This window comes from Acinonyx jubatus, chromosome C1 (assembly GCF_027475565.1).
Source record: "Acinonyx jubatus isolate Ajub_Pintada_27869175 chromosome C1, VMU_Ajub_asm_v1.0, whole genome shotgun sequence".
Taxonomy (NCBI): Eukaryota; Metazoa; Chordata; class Mammalia; order Carnivora; family Felidae; genus Acinonyx; species Acinonyx jubatus.
In genome coordinates, this window is record NC_069381.1 from 78,103,993 (window position 1) to 78,118,519 (window position 14,527).

The following is a 14,527-nucleotide window of genomic DNA, read 5'->3' on the forward strand; positions in this document are numbered from 1 at the left end:
TTAGGCCCAACATTTTGATCATTTAGTATTTAATACCTGACTTTCTCCTTTGTTTATTGTTATTTCAGAAAATGTGGTTTTACTTGTACTTTTGTAATGGCAGTCCTAGGATCCAGGCATAACAAAGCTAATTAAGCAATGTTTTACTTTTAGTTTACTTTTTAGCATTTAAAAGTCATTATAATGTCCATTGTTGAGATTTTTTAAATCTTGTAGAGAGAGAAACAAATTTTTAGGGTTCTTGAGAAATAAAGTTACTGTTTAGTAAATATCTTCCCCACTTCCTTATCTATCTTTTTCAGCAACATTGAAAAGATAACATTGAAAAAATAACATTGAAAAGATACCAATTATTTTTATTTTTATTTTTTTAGAGAGTGTGCAAGTGGGTGGAGAGAGGGAAAGGAAGAGAGACAGAATCTTAAGTAGACTCCACACCCAGCGCAGAGTCTACCGCAGGGCTCGATCTCATAACCCTGAGATCATGATCTGAGCCAAAATCGACAGTTGGATGCTTAACCAACTGAGCCACCCAGGTGCCCCGAAAAGGTACCAGTTTTTAAAACTGCATATACCATGCATATGTTTTCACAAATTAAACATACTCATATCACTGGCCTTCAGGTCAGGACACAGCAGTGTAAACACCCCAGAAGCCCCTTTTGCCCCTATTTTAACATTGTCATCTTCCCTGGAAGTAACTACTATTCTGTTTTCTAAAACTATTGATTAGTTTTGCCTTTTATTTTATGTAAATACCATCTTTTTTAAATTAAATTTTTTTTTTTTAATTTTTTTTTTTCAACGTTTATTTATTTTTGGGACAGAGAGAGACAGAGCATGAACGGGGGAGGGGCAGAGAGAGAGGGAGACACAGAATCGGAAACAGGCTCCAGGCTCTGAGCCATCAGCCCAGAGCCTGACGCGGGGCTCGAACTCCCGGACCGCGAGATCGTGACCTGGCTGAAGTCGGACGCTTAACCGACTGCGCCACCCAGGCACCCCTTAAATTAAATTTTAATGTCTTATACAGGCTTACTAAATAAAAGTATTGCACACTAATGAAGATTGAAAATTTACATTCCAGTTGACTAGCCTAAAGAGTTTAAGACCACTTTCACATTTATAGAGCCTAATTAACGCTAGTAGACAGGCACACCCTCATCTTTAACCCCTTTGTCCTGAGAAAGGAGGCTTAGCTGCCTCTTTAGTTCTTCAATTTTTCTTGTTCTAGTATCTTCATCTGTAGGGTGAGATTAACATTTCCAACAGTTTGGAAAATTTCGCTTTATAGCAGCTGAACAGAGCAGATGGTCTCTGAGATGCATTCTTTCTGATTAAGTGCTAGATCCACTTGGCTTTGTGGGATACCTTTTACTGAGGGACTCAAGTAACTGACCACTTCTTAAACCTATTAAAACTTGTACTTGTTCTATTTATGTTCCAAACGGCTGAAAGAGTTCTAGTAGGATCACACCCAAGCTATACATACTAATTTGGTGTCACGCTCAAATCCTTCCAACTCTTCAGGTTAAGTGTACATACAGACAAGTACCCACCCTGGAAGTATATGTTGGTATTCTGTTGCCATTTCTCTTGATCCAGTCCATGGTTTTTTGTTTGTTTGTTTTTTAATTTTTTAATGTGTGTTTTATTTTTGAGAGAGTGCACAAGAGCAGGGGAGGGACAGAGGGAGAGGGAGACACAGAATCCGAAGCAGGCTACAGGCTCTTAGCTGTCAGCACAGAGCCCGACGTGGGGCTCGAACCCACAAACCGTGAGATCATGACCTGAGTGGAAGTCAGATACCCAACTGACTGAGCCACCTAGGTGCCCTGATCCAGTCCATGTTCTGAATGATGTCTGTATAGGCCAGACCAGAGTCTTCTATTTTTACTTGCTGATCAGGGCCATGAAGAAAAATATTTCTGGACTTCAGGTGTCTGTTATGTTATGAATGTAAAATACACTTTCCACCAATTCTTGAAAAGATTTTTATTGCAACACTGGCCTTAACATAAGGATGTGTGTACATTCGCCCATGTATTCTGGCCCTGCCTGTTTCACTCAGTTATCCAGTCCTACAAAGAGAGTTCACACAGGTGGATCTGAATGTGCAACATCAGGTGACACTGCATCAGGTGATACCTGCCCCATCAAGTTTTAACTTTTCTTCAGAAGATTCCTCGATGGATGTGAAATTCTCTTCTAAGTTGTAATCATGCATAAGTGGCAGCTGATGTTCAGCAATGTGGAAGACAAATCAGCTCTTCGAATAAAATCATTCCAATTCAACGGCATCTTTTGTGACTAAATTGGTGATATAGTTCATCAGTCTATTAGTCTGATTTTCAGTGCCAGCTTCTCCTAAGGAGTTTTCTTTTTCTGGGGTGAATTTGGCAAGGATAATGGATGATTTTTTTTTTTAATGTTTATTTATTTTTGAGAGAGAAAGAGACAGAGTGTGAGTGGGAGAGGGGCAGAGAGAGATGGAGACACAGAATCCGAGGCAGGCTCCAAGCTTGGAGCTGTCCACGCAGAGACCAGCGTGGGGCTCAAACTCAAGGACAGCGAGATTATGACATGAGCTGCAGATGGACGCCTAACTGACTGAGCCACCGAGGGGCCCCTGGATGAGCTATTACTTTAATCATTTTTGACATCATGTTGATCTCTGTTGTCCTCCTGGTTAGAGATCACTTCCAGAGATGGCAACTGAATAGAGATTCTATCTTGCATTTGGGCCACATGAGCATCTACTATCCAAGCAGTATGATGGCCTACAACACCTTCACTTCCCATAGTACCTTTATGTAATCTGTTTAGTTGCACCCTTATTCAGCATATTTTGATTGCAAAATTCTGACCATCTGATTTATTCCTGAACTTGTATACTCTTCCATATCCACCTTTTCCTAAGGGGGCAAACTGTTCGAAATCATTTAAGTAATGTGAGGTTTGTTTCTCCAAGCTACTTCTCTTGATCTGATCTGGATATCAGAAATATCCTCACAGGGATCCTGAGGAATTCTTTCTTTAGCTGACCTCATTAAATGAGCAATAGCTATGGGCGCCTGGCTGCCTCAGTAGGTAAAGCACATGACTCTTGATCTTGAGGCTGTGAGTTCAAGCCCCATGTTGGGTGTAGAGATTACTTAAAAATAAAATCTTATAAACAAAAAAAAAGGCAGTCACTCTGTTCTGATGTAGTCTTGGTGAGCTAAACTTATCACTACAAGTGAAAGAAGACAGCAGTGCCATTTTGATAAAGGTCTGACAAAGCAATTTAAACACCTGTCTTGAATGAAGTGGATTCATGAACATGGCTCAAGTGTTCCAGTGAAGAAACAAGCAGTAATTTGGTTTGCAACTGCAAAAGGCAAAATCAGCTGTCGTAGGGTCATTTTAACACCTGGGGTTCTGCTGGAATATCAGATTCCAAACATCCCTCCTGCTGCCCCTCCCCACCCCAGCACTACGCCACTAGGTCTGGGTTCAAGCAGAGATCGAGCCCAATTCACTCAGGGGCTGCGATGAACCTCGCTGCTCTCCAACCTCCTCAGGAATTAAGGTGGCCAGGGGCTGGGAGAGGGCCACTGCAGCATTCCAAGTCCCTCACCATCATACTTGGGAGTCTGAGCCATGGGCCAGGAAGTCCATGGTAGGTGCACAGGCACAGACCCGGCTCCATTGCCCTCGGCCTCACACTCCCGGTCCCCGGAGTGGCCCCCAGCAACACGGACTGCAGCCCAGCCTGCCTGCTAACCCACTGCCACATCACTCAGCACCCCAGTATACTCTTATTTGATCATCATCGTATTTGTGAATATACTGTTTTTCCTTTGCCACTGTAACAAATTATCCCAAAATTAGTGATTTAAAACAACACAAATTTATTCTCTTAACAGTCCTGGTATCAGAAGCCCAAAACTTGTTTTTGGTTTTTTGTTTGTTTTTGGTTTTTTGTTTGTTTTTGAGAGCGCAAGTGGGAAAGGGATGGCGGGAGAGGGAGTGAGAGAATCTTAATCAGGCTTCATGCCCAGTGCGGAGTGTGTCTCACAAGTGAATGATCGTGACCTGAGCCAGAATCAAGAGTCAAATGTTAACCTTAACTGAGCCACCCAGGTACCCCCCTGCAACTATGTTTAATAGGCCAAAGTGAAGCTATTAGCAGGATTGGTTCCTAAATCTGAAGGTTGTGAGTGGAGCATCTGTTTCCTTGCCTTTTTCAGCTTCCAGTGGCTGCCTGTGTACTTTGTGGCCCCTTACTTGGTATTTAAAGCCTCTGCTTTCATCATCACATCATCTTTTCTTCTATAGTCAAATCTTCCTCTGCCTCTACATTTAGGGTCTACCTGGATAATCCAGGAAAATCTCATTTCAAGATCCTTATTTGAATCAAAGTCTCTTTTGCCATATAAGATAACATTCACAGGTTCCAGGGATTAGATCCTGGATATTTTTGGAGGCCATTATTCAACCTACTAGAATGAGATTTATTCATAGCATATGTATTTGTAGTCATTCATTCTCATTACTGAATAGTATTTTATTAATTTAACCATTTTTATTATATCCAAAATTTATCCATTCTACCATTGATGGGTATTTGAGGAATTTCTAGTTCTTGGCTACTATGAATAATGCCATGGAAGACATTCTTATACATGTCTCACTTCTGTTGAATGTATACCTGGGAGTGGAGTAACTTGGTCATGGGGTATGCACATACTGGTTTTAGTATGTATTGTCAGTTTTCCAAAGTGCTTATAAGAGGGCACTATTCTAATATGTACCATTATAATGAATTACTCTAAAGGTCTAGAGGCCTGACAGTGTTAATGAATTTCTCAAAATACCTAAATTATACCAAATGAGTTATACTTGTTATTTAATATCACGCAAGAGGAAAATAAAAAGCAAAAGTATTTGTCGTTGTAGACACAGTGGTATTATGCACTCAGAGAACTGCTCCAAAGGAAAAAAATGCAAGTTTTATGTAATCATAAATAGTATGTCAAATTTATAAATAGAATGCTTAATTATGGAAAACATATAGCTTACATTTTTAATTGAATTAAAATGTTTTTGTTAATAACCTTTTTTGGAAATACAAATATTTCCTCATACCCAAATGGCCACCAGGAAGAATTCTCCAATCCAAATAGCATAGGCACTGCCTTCCACTGGCTTCACTTGGATTTTGTTTGTTTTCTTCTTCCCTGTCCCTAATAGCTTGGCCCCCTCTTTTTTAAAAAAAAAAAATTTAAAATTTTTATTAGAGAGAGAGAGAGAGAGAGTGCATGTGCATGAGCTAAGGAGAGGGGCAGAGAGAGAGAGGGAGAGGGAGAGGGAGAGGGAAAGAATCTTAAGCAGGTTCCACGTTGAGTGTGGATCCCATGACCCTGGGATGGGACCATGACCTGAGCCGAAATCAGGAGTTGGAAACTTGGGGCACCTGGGTGGCCCAGTTGGTTAAGTGTCAATTCGGCTCAGGTCATGATCTCACAGTCCGTGGGTTCGAACCCCACGTTGGCTCTGTCCTGACAGCTCAAAGCCTGGAGCCTGATTCAGATTTTGCATTTCCCTCTCTCTGCCCCATCCCCACTTGCGCTCTCTCTCTCTCTCTCTCAAAAATAAATAACTGTTAAGAAAAAAAAAAAGTTTGACACTCAACTGACTGAGCCATCCAGGTGTGCCCAAACCCCTCTATTTTTTACCTTGCCCCACAGCATAGAATATCATGGGTAGGATTGGCCAGGGTGAAGAGAATGGGTACATAAATAACCTCCTTTTCACCTATCCACCTTGTAGTTAAAGCATCATCACTAATCCTTCTCCTATTTCCTCAAAATAAAACTTACTTTTAACATATATACTTAGATTTGCTTTTTCCTATAAAAGATGTAAGTGAAAAGAGAAAAGTAGGGAAGCAAAAGAGGTAACTTTTAACTTACAATCAATCTCTACCAGAAACCAATCAAATAAGTAGCACCTTAGAATTCCTTAATTTGTCAGAATTTAGGATTCTCAGTCTCAATGTTACTGACATTTTGGGTCAATTAATTCTTTGTTGTGAGAGGCTATCTATCCTGTGCATTGTGGGGCGTTTAGCAGCATCCCTGGCTTAGATGTACTGGGTGCTGGTAGCACACCCCCCACACACATTGTGACAACCCAAAAATGCCTCCAGACATTGCCAGATGTCCTGGGAGGGGTACAAAATCACCCTCTGTTGAAAACCACTGCCTTAGAGATCTAAGTTTTTATTTTTAAAATAGGGTACCAGGGAAAGACTGAAATTGAACCTCTGTTTGGAAGCAACATGTGGTCTAAGTTGAAAAAGACAAAAAGAAACAAGGTAATTTGGAGATTATAGGCCCAGGATTAAAATATATTTTGAGGCGGGCACCCGGGTGGCTTAGTCAGTTAAGCGTCCTTCTCTTGATTTGATCCCAGGCACCCAGCCTGCTTGGGGTTCTCACTCCCTCGCTCTCTGCCCCTCCCCCACTTGTGCACTTGCACTTCCCTCTGTGCAGAAAGTAAAATCTTAAAGGGGGCTCTTGACCTCACATCTGCTGACACCTTCCCCCTAGAACTCTAGTCCAGCTCTTCACCCAGAGATCGTAGCCACACCCAGTTTAAGATAGATCAGGTATACTATCTCATTACTACGTATATCTTTTAACAAGTATATTTTTAAATTGCTTTTATTGTAGTTAAATATAAATATAAAATTTACCATTTTTAAGTATTCGGTTCAGTGACATTAAGTACATTGATATTGTTGTGCAACCATCACCACTATCTCCAGAACATTTTCATTATCCCACACTGAAATACTGTATCCATTAAATAGTAATTTCCCATTCTTCTCTCCCTGTAGCCACAGGTAACCACAGTTCTGCTTTCTATTTCTGAATTCAACAATTCTAGGTACTTCACAGAAGTGGAATCATAAAGTATTTGCCCTTTTGTATCTGACTTACTTCACTTAGCTTGGAAGGTTCATCCATGTTATAATATGTATCAGAACTTCATTCCTTTTTGCAGCTGGATAATATTCCATTGTATGTATACATCACATTTTGTTTACTCATTGACTGATGAATGGGTAGCTTCTACCTTTTGGCTATTGTGAATAATGCTGCTAGGGACATAGGTGTACAAACATCTGTTCCCTAAGAAGCATTTTTTTTTTTTTTGAGTGTACAGAACTATATATTGAGAATTAAAACAAGGGAAGAAGTATAGTATAAATGCATATACAACAACAATTTATAATATATGATAAATATTACATGACTGAAGGGGACACTTGTACTAGATCTTACGTGAGTTATTCCATTTTCTCATCACTTCTGTGAGGTGTAGGTATTGAGAGTCAAGGGTGGCAGGCTGGTAACACAGGTGTAGCATTAAAAGTGATAGATATGGGTGCCTGGGTGGCTCAGTCAGTTAAGTGTCTGACTTTGGCTTGGGTCATGATCTCACAGCTTGTGAGTTCGAGACCTGCTTTGGGTTCTGCGCTGATAGCTCAGAGCCTGGAGCCTGCTTCAGATTCTATGTCTCCCTTTCTCTCTGCCCCTCCCTCGCCTGTGGTCTGTCTCTCAAAATAAATAAACATGTAAAAAAAAATTAGGTAATATGATAATATCTAGCAAGTGGAGGCATCAGGATTTGAACCCCAGGGAGCCTGGGTGGCTCAGTCCGTTATGCCTCTGACTTCTGCTCAGATCATGATCTCATGGCTCGTGGGTTCAAGCCCCATGTCTGACTCTGTGCTGACAGCTCAGAGCCTGGAGCCTGCTTTGGATTCTGTGCCTCCTTCGCTCTCTCTGTCCCTCCCCTGCTCATGCACTGCCTCTCTCTCTCTCCTGCCACCTCCCCCCCCACCAAAACAAACATTTCAGAAGATTTAAAAAAAAGAATCTAAGTAGTTCTAAGGACTATGTTTCTTCCACTAGATCATTCTGCTTTCTCTCCAAAAGTACTCTGGGAATACTGGGATGAATCTTTATATCTTTATTTGAAGTCATTAAAAAAATTATAAGCCTTCCCGAGGATAGCAAAATTGTGTGCTATTGCAAGATAATTACAGAGCTCACTCTAAGGAAGCAGAGGTAATGTCTGGTTTTGGGCTTCCTCTTTCTGCCCACTATTGTCTAAATGATTCAGTGTTATGCAGAATATGAAATATTGTTAAATTATTTCAGAAAGTTGGTTTATTGTGTTGGTTTTATATAAGACTTTTCTTCTGATCAAAATACTTCCAAGACTATAGGAAAATATAACCTGGAATCAGTTTTCTAGAATTTCATCTTATCCAAATGTTGCAGAATTTTGGAATTCTTCAGAGTAAGCTCCCAACCAAGGCCAAATTTAAGAATTTAATTACAAGGCCCCTATTTGTTTATATCCCAATAACAAGCTTACTATTATGCAAATAGGAAATAAAATCTAGGAGGAGGATGTAGTAATTGTGGACCATTATGTAGAATTTTGAAGTTAAGGATGTGTTTTTTAATGGTACAGATAAATCAACAGCTATTAATATATGAAGACAAGGCTTGGGGAGAGTGCTGCCTCCACCTTTAATGTTGGAATTATTTTACAGTATTCTAGTCATGCTGTTTTGGAGGCTGGGCAACGATAAGCCTCACTTCACAGCCTATTGTTCCCACCTGAATCTTGCTGTAGCTTCCTAACTGGCCTTGGCTGCCAGTCCCTCCTTGTTATGATCCCTCCTTCACATTGCTAACAGTGTTGTGTCTCTAAAACACAAATATGACTATGAGACTCCTCTGCTCCGTGATGATAGTGTTAAGTCCAAACTCCTCTAAGCATTACATAAAGTATCTTTCATAACGTGATTCAACTTTTTCTACATTTTCTCAATTGCACTGAAACATGGGCAGTATAATGCCATCTCTTGTACACTTTATTACCTTTGCATGTGCTTCTTCCCCACCCTGGATTGACCTTTTCTTTGCTTCACCTGGCAAGTTTCTAACCATACAGCAAGACACAGCTTAAATTTTAGCTCCAATGTAAAGTTCTCCCTAATTCCTCAGTACATAGTTACTCTTTGTCTGGCTATCTATGCCTGTGATACATATTTCTATTTTCAAATCCATAATACCATACTATAATGTGTTTGTTTACAAATTATTTGCATTACAGTGAGACCTGCCAGAGAACAGGGACCATATCATCATTATTTCAACATCCCTGGCAACTGATATAGTCAAGTTTTTTAGTTGAACTTGTAAATATCTGCTGTGGTCAGCCCTCATTTCACCTGATGCTTTATACCATTTGCTCCTGGAGCTATCATACAATATACAGGCATTCAATAAATATCTGATGATGATGGTCATGGAAAAGAAAAGAAATTATTGCATTTCATGTGCCATGTTTAAAAAGAGAGGACTTTTTCTCCTGAGAGAAAACCTTTCAGGAATATGGTATTTCAGTACCTAAAAGGTTGAAATTATCAGAAAACCTCCCCTGCCAACACCCACTCCAGGCATAGCACATTCTCTGGTCCTAGGAGTATAGGATAACAAAATGTTATACTACAAAATTAACCAGAAAAACAGAAGGCAATCAAGGGATTTCAAGCAAAGAGTGATTTAATACAGGGAATTAGATAATACAATTATAGGAAGAACTGGAAGAACCAAAAGGAAAGGCAGACGATATTGCCCAGGAATGAGGAACTAGGAGAACTCTTTTGGAGCCTCCACTCATCTGCTGACTGACTCGTGCAGGAGCCTCATTACCGCATAGGAAGTCACTTAAAACTCAGCAGCTGAAAACAACAATCATTATTTCTCACAGTTCTGTGAATTTGCTGGGCTTAGCTGAGTGGTTGCTTCACATACTGTTGTCTGAGGCCGCAGTCATCGGAGGGCACAATTGGAATGAAATGTCCAAGGTAACGCACTCACCTGGCTGGTGGTTGGTACCATCGGGTGGGATCTCAGCTGGAATGGTCAGTTGCAATGCCTTGATTCTCCATGCGGCTTGAACTTCTTAGAGTATGGTGGGATTCTAAGGAGTGGCTCCAGAGTGTTCCCAAGGGAAGGAAGCGGAAACTGCAGGTCCTTTTAAGCCTTGGGCTCAGAAGTCCCAGAACATTACTGCCACCACATTCTATTGGTCAGAGCTATTTCAGGGAGAGGATACAGGTATCTCTCGCTTTTCAAAAGTTCAAGTTACACCACTCACTTTTACGAAAGACCTGCATTAGTACCTGTTTTCGCTTACCAAAAGAAATTTGAAGAGGAGTTTTGCTTTTACGAACAAAGGTGGAAAGGGAAAATAGCATTCAGTGTTTGTTTGGCAGAGAGAACCTTATAGAGGCAGCACGCACGCCTAGCGGCAGAGTAGAATCGCTAACTCCTTCCCAGGGAACTACACTCAGCCTCTCAGCATAAACACCATAGCTTTGAACTGAGTCTGTGGGCATCTTCGCTTTATCCTCATTTATTTTGTGTATCTGTTAGCAAGATGTGTCCTAACGTGTCAGAAAAGCCTAAGGGAGGTTATTTTTTGAGTCTGGGAATGCTCAAAAATTTTTTCATACAAATGAGTAGTAATTGCTTCTTTGCCTCATGCCATTTCAGTTCAAAAGTTTTCATGCTCTACTTTCGGATAGTGGGGGAGAATACAGGAGGAGGATGTAGAAGCATCCAGAAGGAGGATGAAATGTTGGGAGTGGGAGCTGTCTTTAGAGACTAGCTGTCACACTTGTCTTTGCACATGCTTGTTCTTTGCTCCGAAATGCTTTTTTATTGTTTCCTGTCAAATATTCAAACTGAAAAATCCAGCTTACATTTCACCCTACATCTAGAGCCTTCCCTGATACCCTCAAGTACAGTCAATAGCCCTTTATTTCCTTCATGTAATCTGTGCCTGTGGTACATATTTCTGTTTTTGTATCTATCGTTCCTTATTATGATTTGTTTGCTTGCATATTTTTCTGTGAGAGTATCTAGGGGACAGTAATCATATCATTATCATCATCCGTATCTCTAGTAACTGTCGTAGTAAAGGTTTTTGCAATTGAACTTCTAAGTATCTGCTTGTGGTCAGTACTAATTTAGTCTGGTGTTCTCCACCATCCTGTTCTTGGAGCTTCGATGTGGGGAGATAGTGGTGAATATCCAATGGTGATAATAATGGAAAGGAAGAAAAATTGCCTTTTAAATATTCTGTTTAGGAAGAAAGGATCATGTATGAGTCACTTAATAAAAATTTTCAGGACAGGGGCGCCTGGGTGGCGCAGTCGGTTAAGCGTCCGACTTCAGCCAGGTCACGATCTCGTGGTCCGTGAGTTCGAGCCCCGTGTCAGGCTCTGGGCTGATGGCTCAGAGCCTGGAGCCTGTTTCCGATTCTGTGTCTCCCTCTCTCTCTGCCCCTCCCCCGTTCATGCTCTGTCTCTCTCTGTCCCAAAAATAAATAAACGTTGAAAAAAAAAAAGTTTATAAAAAAAAAATTTTTTTTTCAGGACAATTGATATTTTAGTCCTGTCAGTTCTGTCAGCACAGAGCCTGATGCGAGGCTCAAACTTGTGGACCTTGAGATCATGACCTGAGCCAAAGTCAGAAGCTTAACCAACTGAGCCACCCAGGTGCCCCTAGTCCTGAAAGTTTTAAACTTATCTAGAAAAATAATTTTCCCAGCATAGCACATTCTCTGGTTCCGGGAACATCAGATAAAATGTTATGCTACATAGTTAATCAGAAAATGGAAGCTATTTAAGGTATTTTAAGTGAGGAGGGTTTTAACACAGGAAATTAGGTAACAGAATTGTTGGAAAGGCTGGAGACGCTAACGGAGGTCAAGTTACCCAGTCATGAGGAACTACAGGAAGCTGCTTCTTCTCCTGGAGCCTACAGTTGTTTGCAGAATTCAACTCCTGCAAGACCCCATTACTGCCCATGACTTAAGGGAGTTGTGCTCCCTGCCCCATGCTGTTGATGCAAACTACCAGACGCCCATGTTTAGCTGCTACCCAGGTGTCCCAGGAACTGACTGTATGACAAGAGGGTGCAGCTCAGTTGGTGCCACGACTGCCTGAGCTAGAAGAATGTTTCTTTCTTCCTTCCTTTAGCTTTCCAGTCTCTTGCACATGCCCACTGTTGACTGAATCCTGAACAGGATTCCTGCTGGCTAGGGAGGCCAAGGAAATTCCTAGGTTTCCCAGCCCCTGCAATACAATAAAATTGTGGGGATGATGCTGAACACATCACAATATCTAGAACATGGCATTAGAAACTTGGCTTATAAAAGGAATATAGTGATCATAGCACTCACGATAGTTCTACCCAGATGGAGTTTTAGAATAGAAGAGTTTTAGTCAGGGGCGCCTGGGTGGCTCAGTCGGTTAAGCGTCCAGCTTCAGCTCAGGTCACAATCTCGCTGTCCGTGAGTTCGAGCCCCGCGGCAGGCTCTGGGCTGATGGCTCAGAGCCTGGAGCCTGCTTCGGATTCTGTGTCCCCCCCTCTCTCTGCCCCTCCCCCATTCATGCTCTGTCTCTCTCTGTCCCAAAAATAAATGAACGTTAAAAAAAAAACTTTTAAAAAAAGAAGAGTTTTAGTCTTATGCTTTTAAACATTTGATAAAATAAATAAGAGGGTTTTTTGAACCAATGTCTAGAACTACAGTACTCGTAATCTTAGGTAACTTTCAGCCTTGGTTTTCTCACTAATAAATTAGAAAAGCTTTCTGACTTAGCAGTCTTTCACAGGCACAGTGGTAGTAGGATTTTTAAACCTATTAGAGAAAAAATCATGTATGTGTACATATAAATATGTATGTATAAAATGTCTTGGTACATACACACACACATAATGTGACAAAGAGATACTGTTTGAGAAAATGAAAATTTATTTTTGCCACCCAGTGATTATGTAGGACTTTGGTAGAGTACTGGCCAAAAGTTGAAATATAGCTCCACTAATGTTTATTGGGCATTGGCACTGAGCTTGGCACTAGGAATACGAAGATGCATATTACACATTCCAATTCAGTAAGTGTTTAGTAAATATATTTCTGCTGGATATTTAGGTCTTAGGTCTACTAAGATGAACAAGACAGACTTTTTCCACAGAGGCATTCAAAGACTGATAAGCAAATGATTGCAAAATTGTGGTAAGTGTGTTGATAAGAAATTTAAAGTATAACCAAAAACAATTAAATGGTAAAATTTTTAAATTTAATTGACGAGTAAAAAAACTTGGCATTTACTTAAAATTACTCAAGAAGATGCCATGTTTAGGGGAAAAAATACTGGCTCTGAAATGACACCATCTCAGGCAGTTAGAATTGAGGGTATTTAGTCTTGAGATGCATGTAAAATGCTCACTTTGGGAAATACTGAAAGGTATTTTCTTTAAAGTCATATAATCCCACCACAAAGATGGCCACTGGGAACATTTTGATGTATTCCTTTCTTTTTTTCTTTTTTAATTTTTTTTTAACGTTTATTTATTTTTGAGACAGAGAGAGACACAGCATGAACGGGGGAGGGGCAGAGAGAGAGGGAGACACAGAATCGGAAACAGGCTCCAGGCTCTGAGCCATCAGCCCAGAGCCTGACACGGGGCTCGAACTCACGGATCGTGAGATCGTGACCTGAGCTGAAGTCGGACGCTTAACCGACCGAGCCACCCAGGCGCCCCTGATGTATTCCTTTCTAATCCAAGGGTATTTTTCTTAAAATAATGGAAATGAAACCAAAAATAGAGGCTAATAGGTTCACAAGGCATGATAGATTGCATGTAAATTAGAAGGCAAGAAAAAGAGCGAGAGTGAGAGAGAGAGAAAGAGAGAAGGATCTATTTGGGCCAGGTATTTCAAACTTCAAAATACACACCTGAACTTGGTATCTTCTTCCCTATGCTTGTACTTGCCCTTTTTAGGAATGGCACCACCATCTATCCAGTAATGAAGGCAAATACATCCAGCTACTCTCAGAGTAATCCTTCTAAAACAGTCTAATTTTATTGTTCCTTTGCTTGAAATCTTTCAATAACTCCCCATAGATTTTGGGATCAAGTGTCATTTTCTTATTTCACTATTTATAGCCCTTCACCATCTAGCTCCCACCCATCCTACTCGCTTGACCTGCCTTCCTGCTACCTATATAGTTCTCCACATTAGCCATGTTAAAAAATTTGTAGTTCCACAAAGGTATAGCAGTGTTCTCCAATCATCTTTGTCTTTCTACATGCTCTTTTCTCTCTAGAAGGCCATCATATACCCCCATCTTTTCCTCTGTTTAATTGCTTCTCAAAAACTCAAGGGTTGCCTTTCAGGATGCTGCAATCTATTCTGTTCCCCCAATGCACCAGGCACATATCTCTAATATAGCATTTGTCTCACTGTCCTCAAATTATTGGTGTTTTATCTCTTATTCAATTCAACCAAGAGCTTCTTGAGGACAGGGACTATATCTTGATGATCTTGAGAGTCCTGCTTCTATCACAATACCCAACATATAGTAGGTGTTATAAAC

General features: G+C 40.6%; 1 pseudogene; it reads right to left on the reverse strand.

The window, feature by feature from the left end:
- Positions 1–811: 811 nt before the first annotated feature.
- On the reverse strand, positions 812–2,410 carry LOC106968116 (eukaryotic translation initiation factor 2-alpha kinase 1-like; annotated as a pseudogene).
- Between the last annotated feature and the right edge of the window lie 12,117 nt (positions 2,411–14,527).